The sequence below is a fragment of the Microcaecilia unicolor genome, chromosome 7 (genome assembly GCF_901765095.1).
Source record: "Microcaecilia unicolor chromosome 7, aMicUni1.1, whole genome shotgun sequence".
Taxonomy (NCBI): Eukaryota; Metazoa; Chordata; class Amphibia; order Gymnophiona; family Siphonopidae; genus Microcaecilia; species Microcaecilia unicolor.
In genome coordinates, this window is record NC_044037.1 from 52,617,546 (window position 1) to 52,635,055 (window position 17,510).

The following is a 17,510-nucleotide window of genomic DNA, read 5'->3' on the forward strand; positions in this document are numbered from 1 at the left end:
GTAACAGACATTATCTGACTCTTCTTCCCCCTTTCCCTCTCTAAGTTCCCCCCAACTGTTTCCTACCATACATATACCTCATTATACCACAATATCACTTTGTATTCATTCATACTATGTATTTGTTCAAACCGTAACCGGCTAACGCCGTTAACGTTTATATGTAAGCCACACTGAGCCTGCAAAAGGTGGGAAAATGAGGGATACAAATGTAACAAATAATAATACTATTTTAAGGCCACATGACACTGTAGGAAGCTTGATGGAAGGTTTCAATAGAAGTAACACATAAAATGAACAACTAAAGGCTGTACAGATATGGGTTTACATTCTACATGATGGCAATAAGTGCCAACTGCATTAAGGTGTACCCTAATGGAGCTGGTTTTAAAACCTTATCCAGACAGATGTAGAAGGTATTTAAGTAGTTTTTGTGTGGGTTCGGAAAAGGAATCTAAGGCCTTTCAGTCATTCCAGATGGCAATTGTTCTCCACTTAAAACTATAAGACATTCTAGGGGAATCTCTACTGAAAGCCAAATAAATAAAATAAATTAATTAATTGGCAATTGAATGCACAACTGACTGTAGTCACTATTCTAGAATCTGCATGCTCGTTTTCTGTTGCACATAACTTCTAGGGGTTATAGCCATGGGAGGGGCATGGGCAGGTCTATGAGTTACAGCCACAGGTTTTAGAATACTAGGGGTTAAGCACCCAACTGCCAACAGCTAGGTGTGAGCACTTACACCAGTCTTTGACATAGCGTAAGTGCTTGCACCTAAGGTTAGGCATGAAACTGTGAACATGCACTAGTATTCTATAATGGCAGCTCTGTGTGGAACTGCCATTATGTGTGTGTGTATATGCATGTATGTATTTATCAATCTATATATACAGTAATAGGTGCCAGCTCTGTGGGTGCAGAGGGTGCTGAGCACCTCAATATTGAGTAACCTCCTTCATTTTGCTGAGAGATGGGTAATTGTGTTGTGTTTACACCCCTAATCATATTGAGAAGTTGGCACCTACTGTATGTATATAGTGGCATACACAAATATAAAATAAGTGTCGTCTAGGAATGGTTTGGGTGGTCCTTCAAACCATACATGTATCCCATGTTTTAGAATAGCAATACATGTGTAAACCCCCTGGTAGCACAGCAAGATATTACACGTTAAGAAAAATGATGTTAAGATATGTCACAGTTGTTTCCCCAAAATAACCTCCATGCCGGACCAGAGAATATCAACCAGACGAGAAGTGGGAACAGGATCTGGCTCTTTAAAACAGACCAAGGACTCTTGTTATGCACTAAAAACTTTTATTAGATGATGACTCAACATGGTACCATGTTTTGGCACATACATGCCTGCTTCAGGAGTCTGCACAGATGTAAATGAATGGCAAATATGAACATATAGAAAATCACAAATGGGAACATATAATAATTACAATTTTAAAAAATTATAATATAATAAGCTATATAATAGATATATAATAAAAATTTAGCGCGCAGTAACGCTAGAGACACCCATATATTTCCTATAGGTGTCTCTAGCATTAACGTGGGCTAATTTTTAGCACACGCAAAAAATGGAAGTGCACCTTAGTAAACAGGGCCATTAGGAAGTTAGTGGAATGCCAGGCCTGATCTGGGAACCTACATTGGATATCTGAGTAATTTGCAGCCGCTGGAAGTTATCCAGATACTGGCTGATATTCAGACTGGCTCCCAAATTACAACCCAAAGTTAGCCAGTGGCCCTGGATATTGCTGTGGCAGTACCTCTGAACTTTCAATAGTTCAGTCCAATTACATGCTGTTGAAAAATCCAGATTTAGCTCAGTCAAGAGCCTTTCCTGCCCAGTTAATTTATTTTAAATATCTAACCCATATAATTTTAAACTCAAGATGATAAGGCAGAGAAAAGAGTCTATTGCGGCCATTCCCCACCTCCCATCTCCAGCTTTTCTAGCTGTTTCCCTTGCTCTGTCATTACATGGTTTCATCATCCCCTTTCCCAGTTTCCATGAATTATCCCTCCCTCCAGTGGCTTGTTGGACTGGCTAGCTGGCTGGGCTAGCTGTCTTTGCTTGGCTGACTTGCCTCTTCGGGGCTGGTTAGCTAGCTGGCTGGCTTGCTGAGCTGTTTTGCTAGCTGGCCTGGCCACAATAGCACTGGGATCATTACTCCAGTGGCTTGCTGGGTTGGCTTGTTGGCTGACTGGCAGCTTGCTGGGCTGGCTTGGGTGGCCACAATAACACTGGGATCATAATTCCAGTGGCTTGCTGGGCTGGCTGGGCTAGCTGTTTATGCTTGGCTGGCTTGCCTCTTTGGGGCTGGCTAGTTGGCTGGCTTACTAGCCACAATAATACTGGCATCATAGCTTTATAATATTCAGTGCTGAAACTAATTTTCCACAGTTTGTTGTTAGTAGGATATGTAGGAACATAAGTATATCAATTGCACGTTCTCTGAATCTATTTCAGTCAATCATAACGTCCAAGACATCATTATCATCAGTACTGTCTGTGTTGTTGCAGAACATATTTTTATTAAAATGCTGTAGCATGCGACTGGTTGGCACAGATTGGTACAGTAAATACCCTGGTGTTTCATTCCATAATGGACCTGCAATATTCCTGAAAGTGTTGAATTGTTCATGCGATTCCTTGTCTTAGACTTTATTATATTAACTTGAGAGAAGACCCTTTCAACATCTGCGTTGCTGAGAGGCAGAGATAAGAGTGACAGAGCAAATAATGCCAACTCCCCATATGCATGCTTGTCACTGGCGTCTTTGTAGTTGTAAATTTCAGTCCAAAGAGCTTTTGTATTTGTGCCATCAGCCATCTTCCATTGCACAAGGCTGACCGATTTATGCTGAATGTTTAGCAGTCCCATGTCACCTTTGAATAGCTTGACAAGCTCAAGAAAATAAAGAGGCTGTTTTACTTGAGACAGTATTGTGGAGGGGCTGAAACATGTCAATTATCTCCACAGTTTTATGTTCTGTGGGAGCCTGTTCAATATTTGCTTGTGGGCCTCAATCATGACATGAACCCCACGCAACAGTTCTTTACATCAGCACCTTGGTTTGATCGAGCTTCTACTCTTGAAGTGAGGAAGAAGGGCAACCTTTGAAAGCTAATCAAGAAATGTATTAAGTTATGTCCAATAAAAAAGGTATCATCTTATTTTCTTTTCCATGTTTTATTTTGTTTGATTTCTATTGATAACCTTTAAGAGTGGACTAACACGGCTACCACACCTCTCTACTCTTGAAGTGAGAAATGGAAAACTGTTCCAAAGTCAACTGCTGATAAAGGAAGGAACAGTGATGTGTCAGCCAGATTCACAACAACATGATTTCCTCAGATGATGACAGATATGCTGGGATCATGAACTGTGACACTAATGAGCGAAAGAACGACAACAGATTGTCTTGCATCAAAAAAATGATTGCCAAATTCCAATTGAAACAGCTTGTTGATTCTGTAAAACTGCTGCAGTATTGGTGTCAGAAACTGCAGGTATAACTTATTGACAGGATCATTGTACATGTTTGACAAAAGCTCGGCATCATAACATTCCTCCTTGACGTTGCACAAGTTAAAGTGAAGTTTTAGTTCATCCCATTGAGACAGAACATGTTCACAGCAGTTATACATAGACAACAATCTGGTGTTGGATAGCTGAACAAGTCTAAGTGGGTCCTGTCCGTCATTTATTATCCTGTAAAAGTTTACATAATCTCTCTGTCGCTGAGCACTGTGGGAAAACCAAGAGTCTGAGTGAAACCTCTAGATGCCGAGGCAGTTTTTCTACAGCTTTGCTGGTGCATAGCTGAAGCGAATGACACATGCATTTAACCAGCTGTAAATCAGAATTAGCTTGTTTTAGGATGGTGTGCACAGAATGGTGTTTGCCAACCATAATGCTGCATCCATCAGTTCCTATCCCAATACACTTGCTGAAATTAATGTTCAGTTTTCGCAGAAATTCCAGAACCGAAGAGGAAATAGCATCAGCCATTTTACCTTGCAGATCAATTACGCCAAGAAAGTAGAAACAATTTTACTTAAGCCTTTCCTGAAGTATCTCACGACCACACAGAGTTGTTTTGTCGAATCTATGTCTGTACTCTCATCTACAATCAAATAATATGATGTTTTATTGACATCAAGCACAAGTTCTTCAAGTAAACAGGGAGCAATCACATTGCAAATTAAAGCCCTGCACCTTGTGAAGCTTGATGTCTCTGTTATGCATAGCAGCTGTCAACTCACATGATCAACAGTGGATATTGCACAGTGACAGGCTATAAAACAAGCATAGTTCAGTTCCTGTAGGTGGACAGTTGCATTCCGTTTCCCTGTAGTAACGCCAAGATTTGTAAGTTGCATGGACGAGCAAGCAGCCAAAGTTTTCACTTGTTTGTCCGTTTTTACATGTTGAAGGAGATCTGCTGCATGACGTGCACGAATTTCGCATCTACAAAACTTGCTCATGGCCTTACTGTCATGGCCGATGGCAAGCTGGATCCAAGCTTTTAATTCATGATCCTCTTCCCATGCCTTGCGATACCTTTTGCCATACTTAGACCAGTTTGTTGCTTTAGCCATGGAGATCTGCTGGAGTTATGATCCCAGTGTTATTGTGGCATGGTAGCATTCTAGTGCCTGTACAGCAGATGGGCTCTGCTCCCTTATAGTGCTCTTTTATTCTCACCTTGTACTACATAGTATAATGGCTTGGTACTGTCTTTTTCTCCTTTATTGCAATGTTTGGTTTTCTAGCATTAAGCATTGTATCAGTGAGGATGGAACTGTCCTAGGTGATTACAATGCCCTCATTCTCTACAGATCTGCTGGAGTTATGATCCCAGTGTTATTGTGGCACGGTGCTTCAGTAGCAGATGGGCTGAATACCCAGAATGGTAATAAATAAACTGGACATGGCAGCTCAGAGAGACCACCTGTGCTTTGCCCAATCACACCAACTGTTTAGCTCTACAGTCCCTTCTTTTCTGTTCAATTCTCTATACTTGTCCCTTGTTTTGAGTTTATGTGGCTGGCTGGCCGGCTGGCTGGCTTGCTGGGCTAGCTAGCTGGGCGGGCTGTCTGGGCTTGGGTGGCTGGCTAGCTGGGCTGTTTCTGGCTGGCTGGGTTGACTTGTTGGCTGGCTTGCTGGGCTAATTTAAACAGAGATCTCTGACTTACGGGTTATCTCCTGCAAGACTTTACTGTAGCTCTTGTGGTTGGTACCCTCTAGTGGACAAATGCTAAATCTATAATTTAAACTGAGATATAAGTTTTAGAGACACATACAGTAGGTTATTCAGTGCTATTTCACCAGCCAGGAAATAGCCTTAAGCTGGCTGTGCTAATATTCAGTGCAAGATGGCCGCTATCTTGGCTGAATATTAACACTTAGTGGCTAGCCTGGTCACCAGCTATGTCGCACGACATAGCCTGTTAGAATCAATATTCATTAGCTAACCGGCTAAATTTAGCAGCCAGATAGACCTGCATAAATAGCAGGTCTACCTTTGGCCACTATAACTTATCAGGTCAGCAGATGAATATCGGCTTAACTGGCTATCCTGCTTATTTTCGAACGAGAAGGCCGGCCATCTTCCGACACAAATCGGGAGATGGCCAGCCATCTCCTAAACCCGGCCAAATCGGTATAATCGAAAGCCGATTTTGGCCGGCTTCAACTACTTTCTGTCGCGGGGCCGGCCAAAGTTCAAGGGGGCGTGTCAGCAGTGTACCGAAGGTGGGACGGGGGCATGGTTAAAAGATGGCCGGCTTCGGCCAATAATGGAAAAAAGAAAGCTGGCCCTGACAAGCATTTGGCCGGCTTCACTTGGTCCCTTTTTGTTCACGACCAAGCCTCAAAAAGGTGCCCCAACTGACCAGATGACCACCAGAGGGAATGGGAGATGACCTCCCCTTACTCCCCCAGTAGTCACCAACCCCCTCCCACCCAAAAAAAAAAATTAAAAACATACCCAGCTCCAAGACAACAGTACGCAGGTCCCTGGAGCAGTTTTTAGTGGGTATAGTGCACTTCAGGCAGGCGGACCCAGGCCCATCCCCCCACCTGTTACACTTGTGGTGGTAAATGGGAGCCCTCCAACCCCCCCCCCAAACCCACTGTACCCACATGTAGGTCCCCCTTCATCCCTAAGGGCTATGGTACTGGTGTATAGTTGTGGGCAGTGGGTTTTGGGGAGCTCAGCACCCAAGGTAAGGGAGCTATGCACCTGGGAGCAGTTTTTGAAGTCCACTGCAGTGCCCCCTAGGGTGCCCGGTTGGTGTCCTGGCATGTGAGGGGGACCAGTGCACTACAAATACTGGCTCCTCCCATGACCAAGTGCCTTGGATTTGGCCGGGTTTGAGATGGCCGCCATGAGTTTCCATTATCGGGGAAAACCAATGGTGGCCATCTCTAACGCTGGCGATCTCTAAGGTCGGCCCAAATGTTGAGATTTGGCCGGCCCCAACCGTATTATCGAAACGAAAGATGGCCGGCCATCTTCTTTTTCGATAATACGGTTGGGTACGCCACTTTGCGGGGCTGTCCCCGGAGATGGTCGCCCTTAGAGATGGCCGGCCCCATTCGATTATGCCCCTCCACATGCATAGTGGCCAAAACCAAACCGGAAATCCAATGGTGATCACCGGATAAGTACATAAGCACTGCCATGCTGGGAAAAGACCAAAGGTCCATCAAGCCCAGCACTCTGTCTCTGACAGCGGCCAATCTAGGCCCCAAGGACCTGCAAAACCTCCAAATTTAATAATGATCAATGAACTTTTCCTTCAGGAATCTGTCCAGACCCCATTTAAACTCGGCAAGGTCTGCTGCCATCACTACCTTCTCTGGCAATGAGTTCCAGAGTCTAACTATGCGCTGAGTAAAGAAAAACTTTCTCTGATTTGTTTTAAACCTATCACATTCTAATTTCATCTTGTGTCCCCTGGTTCTATTATTGTTAGAAAGTGTAAACAAACGCTTCACATCTGTCCGCTCTACCCCACTCATTATTTTGTAGACCTCTATCATATCACCCCTCAGGCGCCTTTTCTCTAGGCTAAAGAGTCCTAGCCGTCTTAACCTCTCCTCATAGGGTAGTTTTCCCATCCCTTTTATCATTTTTGTCGCCCTTCTCTGCACCTTCTCCAATTCCTTTATATCTTTTTTGATATGAGGCAACCAGAACTGAACACAATACTCCAGGTGCGGTCGCACAATGGAGCGATATAACGGCATTATAACATCCTCATGCTTGTTTTCCATCCCTTTTCTAATAATACTCAACATTCTGTTCGCCTTATTAGCCGCCGCAGCACATTGAGCTGAAGATTTCAATGTCCTATCCATGATGACTCCCAGATCCCTTTCTTGGTCCATTACTCCTAAAGCGGAACCTTGCATGACATAGCTGTAATTCGGGTTCCTCCTTCCCACATGCATCACTTTGCACTTGTCAACGTTGAACTTCATCTGCCATTTGGACGCCCAATCCCCCAGTCTCATGAGGTCTTCTTGTAGTCTTTCACACTCCTCCTGCGACGAGATGACCCTGGATAACATTGTGTCATCTGCAAATTTAATTACCTCACTAGTTACTCCTGGCCTGGCATTGAATTTACAGGCTCGCTGCTGACCTGGGAGGCAGCCCAACTAACTCTTGCCTTTAGGTGCCATTAAGATCCGCACTAAGTCCAATTTTATAAAAGTCGCTCAGGACTAAGCAACCTTTATAGAATAGAACTTTGGGCATGTGAACGTATGCCTGCTGAAACCTGGTGTAAATCCTCACGTCCAACTGATGGCATTTGGGTGTGTAAATCCAAGTATTCTATAATATGCTGCTTAAAATTCTGGGAACGTCTCTGATGCACCCATGTCCCTCTCAAAGCCATGCCCCCTTTTGGGTTGTACACTATGAAATTTAGGTGTGTGTGTTATAAATAGTGACTAGGGCGGATGCACATGGAAATCCAAATTGGTGTCAATTAAGTGCCAATTAAACCCAATAATTGATTGTTGGCACCAAATTGACTAATTAATTTGCACATTCATCTGGGCTCCGCACCCAACTTTGGGTGACCTATATAGTATCTGGGGGATAGTGCATGGTGACAGATGAGGACCATAAGTCAGCTCAGTTTTATTTCTGATGCAATTCCATCTAGCCCAATCTATGTTACTAAGCCATCTAGACTACTGTAATGGAATCTATGCGGGATGCAAAGAACAAATCATAAAGAAACTCCAAACTACTCAAAACAGAGCAGCCAGGCTTATATTCGGAAAAACAAGATTCAAAAGCGCCAAACCTCTACGAGAAAAACTACACTGGCTCCCAATCAAAGAACGTATTGCCTTCAAAATCTGCACCCTGGTCCATAAAATCATCTACGGCAATGCCCCGGGATACATGACAGACCTCATAGACCTACCAAAAAGAAACACAACAAGATCAACACGAACACACCTAAATCTCCACCACCCAAGCTGCAAAGGACTCAAATTCAAATCAACCTATGCAGCCAGCTTCTCTTACATAAGCACGCAACTATGGAACGCATTACCAATCGCCATGAAAACAACATACGATCACCTAAACTTCCGGAAGCTCCTAAAGACTAACCTGTTCGAAAAAGCATACCCCAACGATCCAACCTAAATGCCTCAACCCCGCAACACAACAATATAAAAGTTCGTACTGGACATAACCCAACTCTCCCTCCTTTTTACCCCCAATGTGTCTATCACACTGATCATTACTCTGTCATAACCTCACTTTGTATTTGTTCATATCAGTATTGGTGATTGCCTCTACTGTACTATGTAAGCCACATTGAGCCTGCAAATAGGTAGGGATACAAATGTAACAAATAAATTAAATAAATAAATTATCATCATCATACTGTCCAATTACTGAGAACATTTTTGCAAAGTTGGAATCATTGTCTGATGTTGTTCTAACAATTTTTCATCTGATAGCAAACTTTGTTTGAATATCTTTGAGAACAGATGCACGAACATCAAATGTGTGGGAACTCTTCCGCCTTAAGGGCAGACTACTACTACTACTACTATAAATCACTTCTATAGCGCTACCAGTCTTACGCAGCGCTTTACAATTGAACATGAAGAAGACAGTCCCTGCTCAAAAGAGCTTACAATCTAAATCAGGACAAACAGATAGGACCAAAAAGGAGAAGGGAAGGACAGACAGAAGGACACATAAGGATAAGATAAAAGTTACAAGTCAGGAGTCGAAAGCAGCATCAAACAGGTAGGCCAGACAAGCAGATTTCCTCTCTAAAGACTCTATTCATCCAGTGGACAGCCATCCTAATGTAAAATTTTCCATTGTATGAGCAGTAGTCTTTTGTGGTAGAGACATATCTGTTCACCAAGAATTGCAACCAGCTTCAGCCTCATCTCCACTTGTTGTCATCTATCCGGGCATGGGAGCTTTCTCCACCCATTCCCCCAGACATAAGATATCGCAGAAGATTTAAACTATACTTGAACATCACTGTCAGCTGAATCCTGCACTCCACTACTTCTCTTACTGCTGGTTTTATCCTGGTGAAGAGATTTATTGTACCGTCCTATTGTTGTCATCTATCTGGGCATGGGAACTTGCTCCACCTACTCCCCCAGAGGTCAGATGCCACAGGAGACTTAACTGTGCTGCCTAGGAGAGCACCTCCGTTCGGCATGCTGCCTAAGGCGCAAAGCAAAGGCTTGCATCTTAGCGCGCGCCTTTGTACAGCGACTTGAGCAGTGACTGGTTGTAGGTATAGGTGATTGGATTGTTTTAGATTATATAAATTGTAGAGGGTCTGTCTATGCAAATTTAAAATTAAGGAGGTGGTTTTAGGAAAGCCAATAAAAGGATAAGAAATGAAGTGGCTTTTAATGTTTTCAGGGGTCCTTTTACTAAGCCATGTAGGCGCCTATGCGTGCCCAATGCACGTCAAGTCGGAGTTACTGCCTGGCTACCACGTGATTCAGGTAGTAATTGTGTTTATTATGCGCGTCCGCTACACACGCCAGAAAATAATTTTTATTTTTTGGCGCGTGGCGGAAACTGGGTGGTAATCGTCATTCTAGGTGCGTAGACGATTATCACGCGGTTAACGCGTGAGACCTTACCACTAAGTCAATGGGTGAAAGTACAGTCTCAGACCCAAAATGGACGCACGCCAATTTTTATTTTGTTGTATATCAATTTTCGGCAAAAATATTAAAAAAGGCCTTTTTTACAGGTGCTTTGAAAAATGGATCTGTGCGCACCCAAAACACGCACCTACACTAGCGCAGCCCATTTTTCAGTGCACCTTAGTAAAAGGACCCCTCAGTCTTTATTTGTTGAGATGGGGTGAATAGTTTTAGGGGGTTGATATATAAATACTGTTTTAGTCCTCCATTAGGGGGAGAGGATGAGAAGCATCACGAGAATGAGGAGTTACAGAATATTATGGGCTCTGAACTATATAATGAACATACTTTGCCTAATAATATTGAAGTCATTTTCAGAAATAGATTTATATCACTTAGACAGGGAAAAAGACAATTAAAGTTCCTTCAACAAGTATTGCGCGTGAGCCGGCTCTAGTAGATGGAAGGGACTTAATACAACCGGTCCCCTGTTTTTATTTTAATTCTAAGTCAATATTTAATTAGAAAGAATCAATAAGGGATTTAATTAATGACAGTTTGTCTGGTGTTTATTACAGAGACTTAGTTGATTGACTTGGATAGTCCAGTAGTTTTAGATGACTGTCCTCCAGGATACAAGATTATACATAGAACACGATCAATTAAGAGAAGTGGAGGGATTGGGATAATATTTAAAATGTTTTCAGCTTAAGCTCTTGGACTCAATTATGACTGGAGACTTGGAGTTGATGTTATTCCAACTATGTGATAACTCTTTTTCTGACACTTCAGGGATTCTATTAGTTTATAGACCACCAGGAAACTGGACTATTATTCACAAGCAGTTCATAGTTTTTATATCTCAATATACTGTTATGTTGTTTTTAATCTGCTGGTATTAGGGAATTTAAATTTGCATTTAGAAAATGACAGAAATGTCACAGTCAATAACTTATTTTCTTGTTTAGATGTATTTGGCTTTCATGTTAGCAAGATTGAACCAACACATGAGAAGGGATATTTATAGTTTCTTTTTCTAAACAAGATCAGTATTAATTAATATCTAGCCCTATATGGTCGGCGGTACCTTGGTCAGATCATTTTTTGGCACATTTTACACTTTACATTCCTCGGCAGCAGGTAAAATTTAATGATCCATCCCAGCCTGATTTATTTAAATAGGAAGGTAGATGGAGGACTTTTTTGGTCACAGGTTAAATCTCAATTGACTGATGTACAGTCTGATTCAAATGCAATGCTGTTGGATTGGAATTCTTGCATAGCTTATGCTTTGCTAAAGTATTCTTCTGAGAAACCTAGAAAGAATAGAAGTGAGAAATCATTTTCATGGTTTTTGCAGGATCTACGAATAATTTAAAAGACAGTGTCGAAGGTATGAAAGATTATGGTTGAAATCCGGAATCCAGGAAGATAGGTTAGGATGGAGGAAACAGGTAGAAAATTTATAAGAATGCAATACAGGTAGCAAAAAAGACCTATTTTGGAACATTAATTGGTAGACAGAGATTGAATCAAAAATTACTTTACAACATCTACAAGAAGCTTACGCAAGTTTCAGTTGTTTCAGATATTCCAGTGTCAATGCAACCATCATCAGATGAATTAGCAAGATATTTTATGGCGAAGGTAACATTAATTAGGCAGTCAGTTAAGGCTTTTTTAGATTGGCCTGCTGAACTTAATTTACCTATACATGATAGGGATAATGATTTACCAGTAGATTAGGTTTGAACCTCATTCACAAGTGTAAGTGAGCATACAGTTCATAAATTACTGAAAAGATTTTTGCATAAATCATGTTTACTTGATGTATGCCCTTAATATTTATTGACAGTCATACCTTTAGATTTAGTTTTGTGGCTTACAATATTAGAGGAAGTAGAGGCTGGCCAAAAATGCTAATCCAACACACTTTTTGGTCTCTCGGTGTGGCTGAGAGACCAATAGGTGTGGAGCTCCTGACCAGAAGACCTGCAACCCTGAGAAGAACCTTTACTCGACCCCTGATGTAGGCGCCTGTGTCCCTGAAACACGGACTGTGTCGGGTCACCCCATATCAGCTACAATAAAGTTTTCTTCACAATATCTCCTGTGTTGGATTTGCATTTTTGGTCAGCCTCTACTTCTCCTTGCTTGGACTTTTTGACATAGAGGTTTCTTCCTGTCCTTTGTTTTGACTTACAATATTAGGGGCCCTTTTACTAAGCCACCAATTCGAAACTAACACCCAGCTACCATGTGGCCTGGGTGGTAATTTAATTTTTTATGCGCACCCACTACTCGCACCAGAAAATATATTTTATTTTACGGTGCACGGCACTAACCGGGCAGTAATCGGCATATATGCACACTGATGATTACCTCCCAGTTAATGCGTGAAACCTTACCGCTAAGTGAATGGGTGGTGGTAAGGTCTCAGGCCCCATATGGATGGATGCCAATTTTAGATTTGCTGCACGTCCATTTTTGGCCGGAAAAAAAGGCTTTTTTTGCAGGTGCGCTGAAATAGACCTGCTTGAACCCAATACCTGCGTCTACACCAACGCAGACCACTTTTGGTGTACCTTAGTAAAAGGACCCCTTAATTAATAATTTCTATCTGAGGGTAATTTTCCATCTAAACTGGGACATATTATATTAACACCTATCCCAAAGGCCCAAGGGGCAGATTTGACAGCTGTATTAAACTTCCAGCCAGTAGCTAGCAGGGGCGTATCTGCGTGGGGCCACAGGGGCCTGGGCCCCCGCAGATTTTGCCCCGGACCCCCCTACCGCTGTTAACCCTCCCTCCCTTGCCTACCGCCGTCACCTACCCCGAGGTCCGCTTCCCCCGGCTTTTTAAAATATTGCTTCAGCTGGCGGGGGACCCCAACCCCCCGCCAGCCCAGCCGCGATCTTTAACTTTTTCATCCTCGTCGTGCAGCGCGCTGTGAAAGCTGCATGCATCTTTAGTTCCAGTTGGATGGAGTCTGACGTCGCAGCACGTTGACGTTACAACGTGCTGCGACGTGAGACTCCATCCAACTGGATCTAAAGATGCATGCAGCTTTCACAGCGCGCTGCACGACGAGGATGAAAAAGTTAAAGATCGCGGCTGGGCTGGCGGGGGGGGGGGGGGGGGTTGGGGTCCCCCGCCAGCTGAAGCAATATTTTAAAAAGCCGGGGGAAGCGGACCTCGGGGTAGGTGACGGCGGTAGGCGGGGGAGGGAGGGAGTGTTAACGGCGGTAGGGGGGTTGACGGCGGTGGGGGGGGGGGTTTGACGGCGGTAGGGGGGGCTGACGGCGGTAGGGGGCGTATAATGTGCCCCCTCACTCTAGCCCCTGCCCCCCCTACCGCCGAACCTCAGATACGCCCCTGGTAGCTAGTATCCCTTGGATGTCAAAATTAATGGACTCAATAGTGGCAACTTAGCTTATAGCATTTTTGGAATATTTTCAATGCTTGAATAATTTTCAATTTCGATTTAGGGCTATGCATAGCGCTATCTGTTATTGACTCTGGCATCTAAAGTTAAGGAGTTTCTTGTTCGTGGTATACATTCAGTGTTACTTCAAGGGTCCTTTTACTAAACCACAGTAAACAGTGGCCTGCGGTAGTGCGAGCGTGTCTTTTGGGCACACACTGGGCCATTTTATACCGCACCTAGGGAAAAGGGCTTTTAATGGGGCCGGAAAATAGACGTGCTAAAATTGAAACCAGTGCATGTCCATTTTCAGCCTGAGACCTTACCGCCACCCACTGACCTAGCAGTAAGGTCTCATTCACTACCCGCACGGTAAGCATGCAGCACATGCCAACTGCTGTTTACCGGCGGGTAAGCGGCCCATGGTAGAAAATAGAAAATTATTTTCTACTGTGGGATTCGGTGTGCGCCAAATTCAGAATTACTGCCTGGCTCACACATTACTGTTGGACTTTTCAACAGCCAAAGGATTTTCGTTATAACAGAATCTTTGATAGTACATTTAAGTATCAGGGTAGTCAAATCTGAAACTCAATACCAGAGCAAATATGAACTATTTCAGTATATTATTTCGTAAAGCATTAAAAACTTATCTTTTTGAAAAATATCTAAATGATTAGTAATATATTGATCTTTATATTCTTGATTATTTCTTAAATTTGCGGTAACCCCTTAGATTCTAAAGGAAAAAAAGATTCTAACCTCAACTCTAAAGGAAGCTTATTCCATACTCTGGCCCCAACAAAAGGAAATGAAGCCTCGAGAATAGATTTAAATTGATTTTTTTTAAAAAGAATAAAATCCTAACATCAATGTTCTCGAGAAGCACAAAGTTCACTCTGCAGATGGAAAAGTCAGCAAATCAGTTAGACCCTCAGAATTCAAACCTGATATTAACTTAAAAATTTAACAGATAATTTAAAATCTCTATATTTACTTATCTGCAGCCAGCAGAAATCTAAAAAAATAGGAGACACACTATCAAACCGCCCAATCCCACTGATCAATCAGATAGCTGCATTTTGTATCAACTGTAAACGTTTTAACTGCTTAGTTGAAATACAAGAGTAAAGTGAATTACAATAATCCAATTGTGGCAGTAAGACAGCTTGGGCCAGTGATGGCGAACCTTTTAGAGACCGAGTGCCCAAACAGCAACCCAAAACCGAATTATTTATCGCAAAGTGCTGGTACTCATTATGGGTGGGGTCACCACATATGACTCCACCCCTATGATAGCCACACCCCTTACACCAGCCATGGTGCATATAAACAGACATCATTGAAAATATTATACTAGTGTAGGAGAAAAAAATAACATGATTTTCTTCCATTATAAATCATTTCTGTAAGCTGTTACAGCTCCAGTATGCCCAGTGCAAAATAAGACAGCAGATGTAAATTCTCCAATTCGACATATTCCAAACACTAAAATGAAAATAAAATGATTTTTCCTACCTTTGTTGTCCGGTGATTTTGTTTTTCTATCCATATTGGTTCTAGTCACTGATTCTGCTGCTCTCTATCTGTTCTCTTAACTCCGTTTCCAGGGCTTCCTTTCCATTGATTTCTTTACTTTCTTCCTTTCTTCTTCATTTCTTGCCCTCCATCCATGTCCAGCAACCATCCTCTCCCCTCCAGCCACAAATGTCCAGCTGCCCTCCTCTCCCCCCTGCCCTACCTCCCAGCACCCGGCAGCACCCAGCACCAGGCCTCCCTCCCACCCAGCACCCACCATCAAGTCTCCCTCCCACCCAGCACCCACCATCAGGCCTCCCTCCCACCCAGCACCCACCATCAGGCTTCCCTCCCACCCAGCACCCACCATCAGGCCTCCCTCCCACCCAGCACCTACCATCAGGCTTCCCTCCCACCCAGCACCCACCATCAGGTCTCCCTCCCACCCAGCACGCAGCAGCAGGCCTCCCTCCCACCCAGCACCCACCATCAGGCCTCCCTCCCACCCACCCAGCACCCACCATCAGGTCACCCTCCCACCCAGCAGCACACAGACAGCACCAGGCCGGCCTCCCGCCCTCCCTCCAACCCAACGAGCATCAGGCCGCCCGCCCGTCCGTCCTCCCTCCCTCCCTCCCTCCCAGCACCAGGAACCCCCCTCCTCCTAAAATTTAAAAAGCGTACCTCCTCAGTCGGGGTTAAGGCAGCGTGTGTCGGCAGCGAAGCGCCTGTGCTTCGCTCGACGCGCCTTCGGCCTTCCCTGTCTCTCAAGCTCTGGTCCCACCTAGAGCTTGAGAGACAGGGAAGGCCAAAGGCGCGTCAAGCAAAGCACAGGCGCTTCGCTGCCGCTGCCGACGCACACCGCCTTAACCCCGACTGAGAAGGTACGCTTTTTAAATTTTAGGAGGAGGGGGGTTCCTGGTGCTGGGAGGGAGGGAAGGAGGGAGGGAGGACGGGCGGGCGGGCTGTTGCTTGTTGGGTTGGAGGGAGGGCGGGAGGAAGGCCGAACTGGGAGGGAGCGTGGGCGGACCAGCGATGGCGATGGCGCGCATGCCAAGGGAGAGGGCTCTGCATGCCCTCTCTGGCACGCGTGCCATAGGTTCGCCATCACTGGCTTGGGCAATAGTTTTGGAGGCCATATCTTGTGAAGGATGTTAAAAAAAATGGAAGCAGTGCAAAGAAAAGCTACGAGAATGGTATGGGATTTGCGTTACAAGACATATGAGGAGAGACTTGTTGACCTGAACATGTATACCCTGGAGGAAAGGAGAAACAGGGGTGATATGATACAGACGTTCAAATATTTGAAAGGTATGAATCCGCAAACGAACCTTTTCCGGAGATGGGAAGGCGGTAGAACGAGAGGACATGAAATGAGATTGAAGGGGGGCAGACTCAAGAAAAATGTCAGGAAGTATTTTTTCACGGAGAGAGTGGTGGATGCTTGGAATGCCCTCCCGTGGGAGGTGGTGGAGATGAAAACGGTAACGGAATTCAAACATACGTGGGATAAACATAAAGGAATCCTGCTCAGAAGGAAGGGATCCCCAGAAGCTTAGCCGGTGGTGGGAGGCAGGGCTGGTGGTTAGGAGGTGGGGATAGTGCTGGGCAGACTTATACGGTCTGTGCCCTGAAAAAGACAGGTACAAATCAAGGTAAGGTATACACAAAAAATGGCACATGTGAGTTTATCTTGTTGGGCAGACCAGGGGCGTAGCCAGACATCCAATTTTGGATGGGCCTGAGCCCAAGATGGGTGGGCAGAAGAACTCCACCTTGTCCCACAAATGATGTCTCTCCCTCTCTTGCCTGCATGCCATATGGTCTCTCAAACATCCCCCCTCCCCCGTACTTTTAAATAGCAGATTTTCACTTTCAGCGAGCAGCAACAAATACACACTGCTCATGTTGGCCCCACAGCCTTCCCTCCGATACAACTTCCTGCTTTCGCATAGGCAGGAATACATCAGAGGGAAGACTGTGGGGCCAGTGCTAGCAGTATGTAACAGTCGCTGCTGGCTGCAGGCAAAGATCTGCTATTTACAACGTATGCAGGAGGAACAGTTGTTGAGAGTTTTTGGCTGATGGGGCTTGTGGATCCCTGCCAGCCACATCATAGGTGTGCTGCTACTGGGTGGGCCTGAGCCCAAAGTGGGTGGGCCTGGGCCCACCCAGGCCCACCCTTGGCTACGCCACTGGGGCAGACTGGGTGGACCGTGCAGGTCTTTTCCTGCCGTCATCTACTATTTACTATTTTAAAAATCTTCTTTCATTAATGGTGATCTATTATATAAGTCTTAATTTCCAATTTCCAACACCATCTTAACTCTTTCTTTCCACTCCTCCACCATGCTAACAGTAATGTTCCTG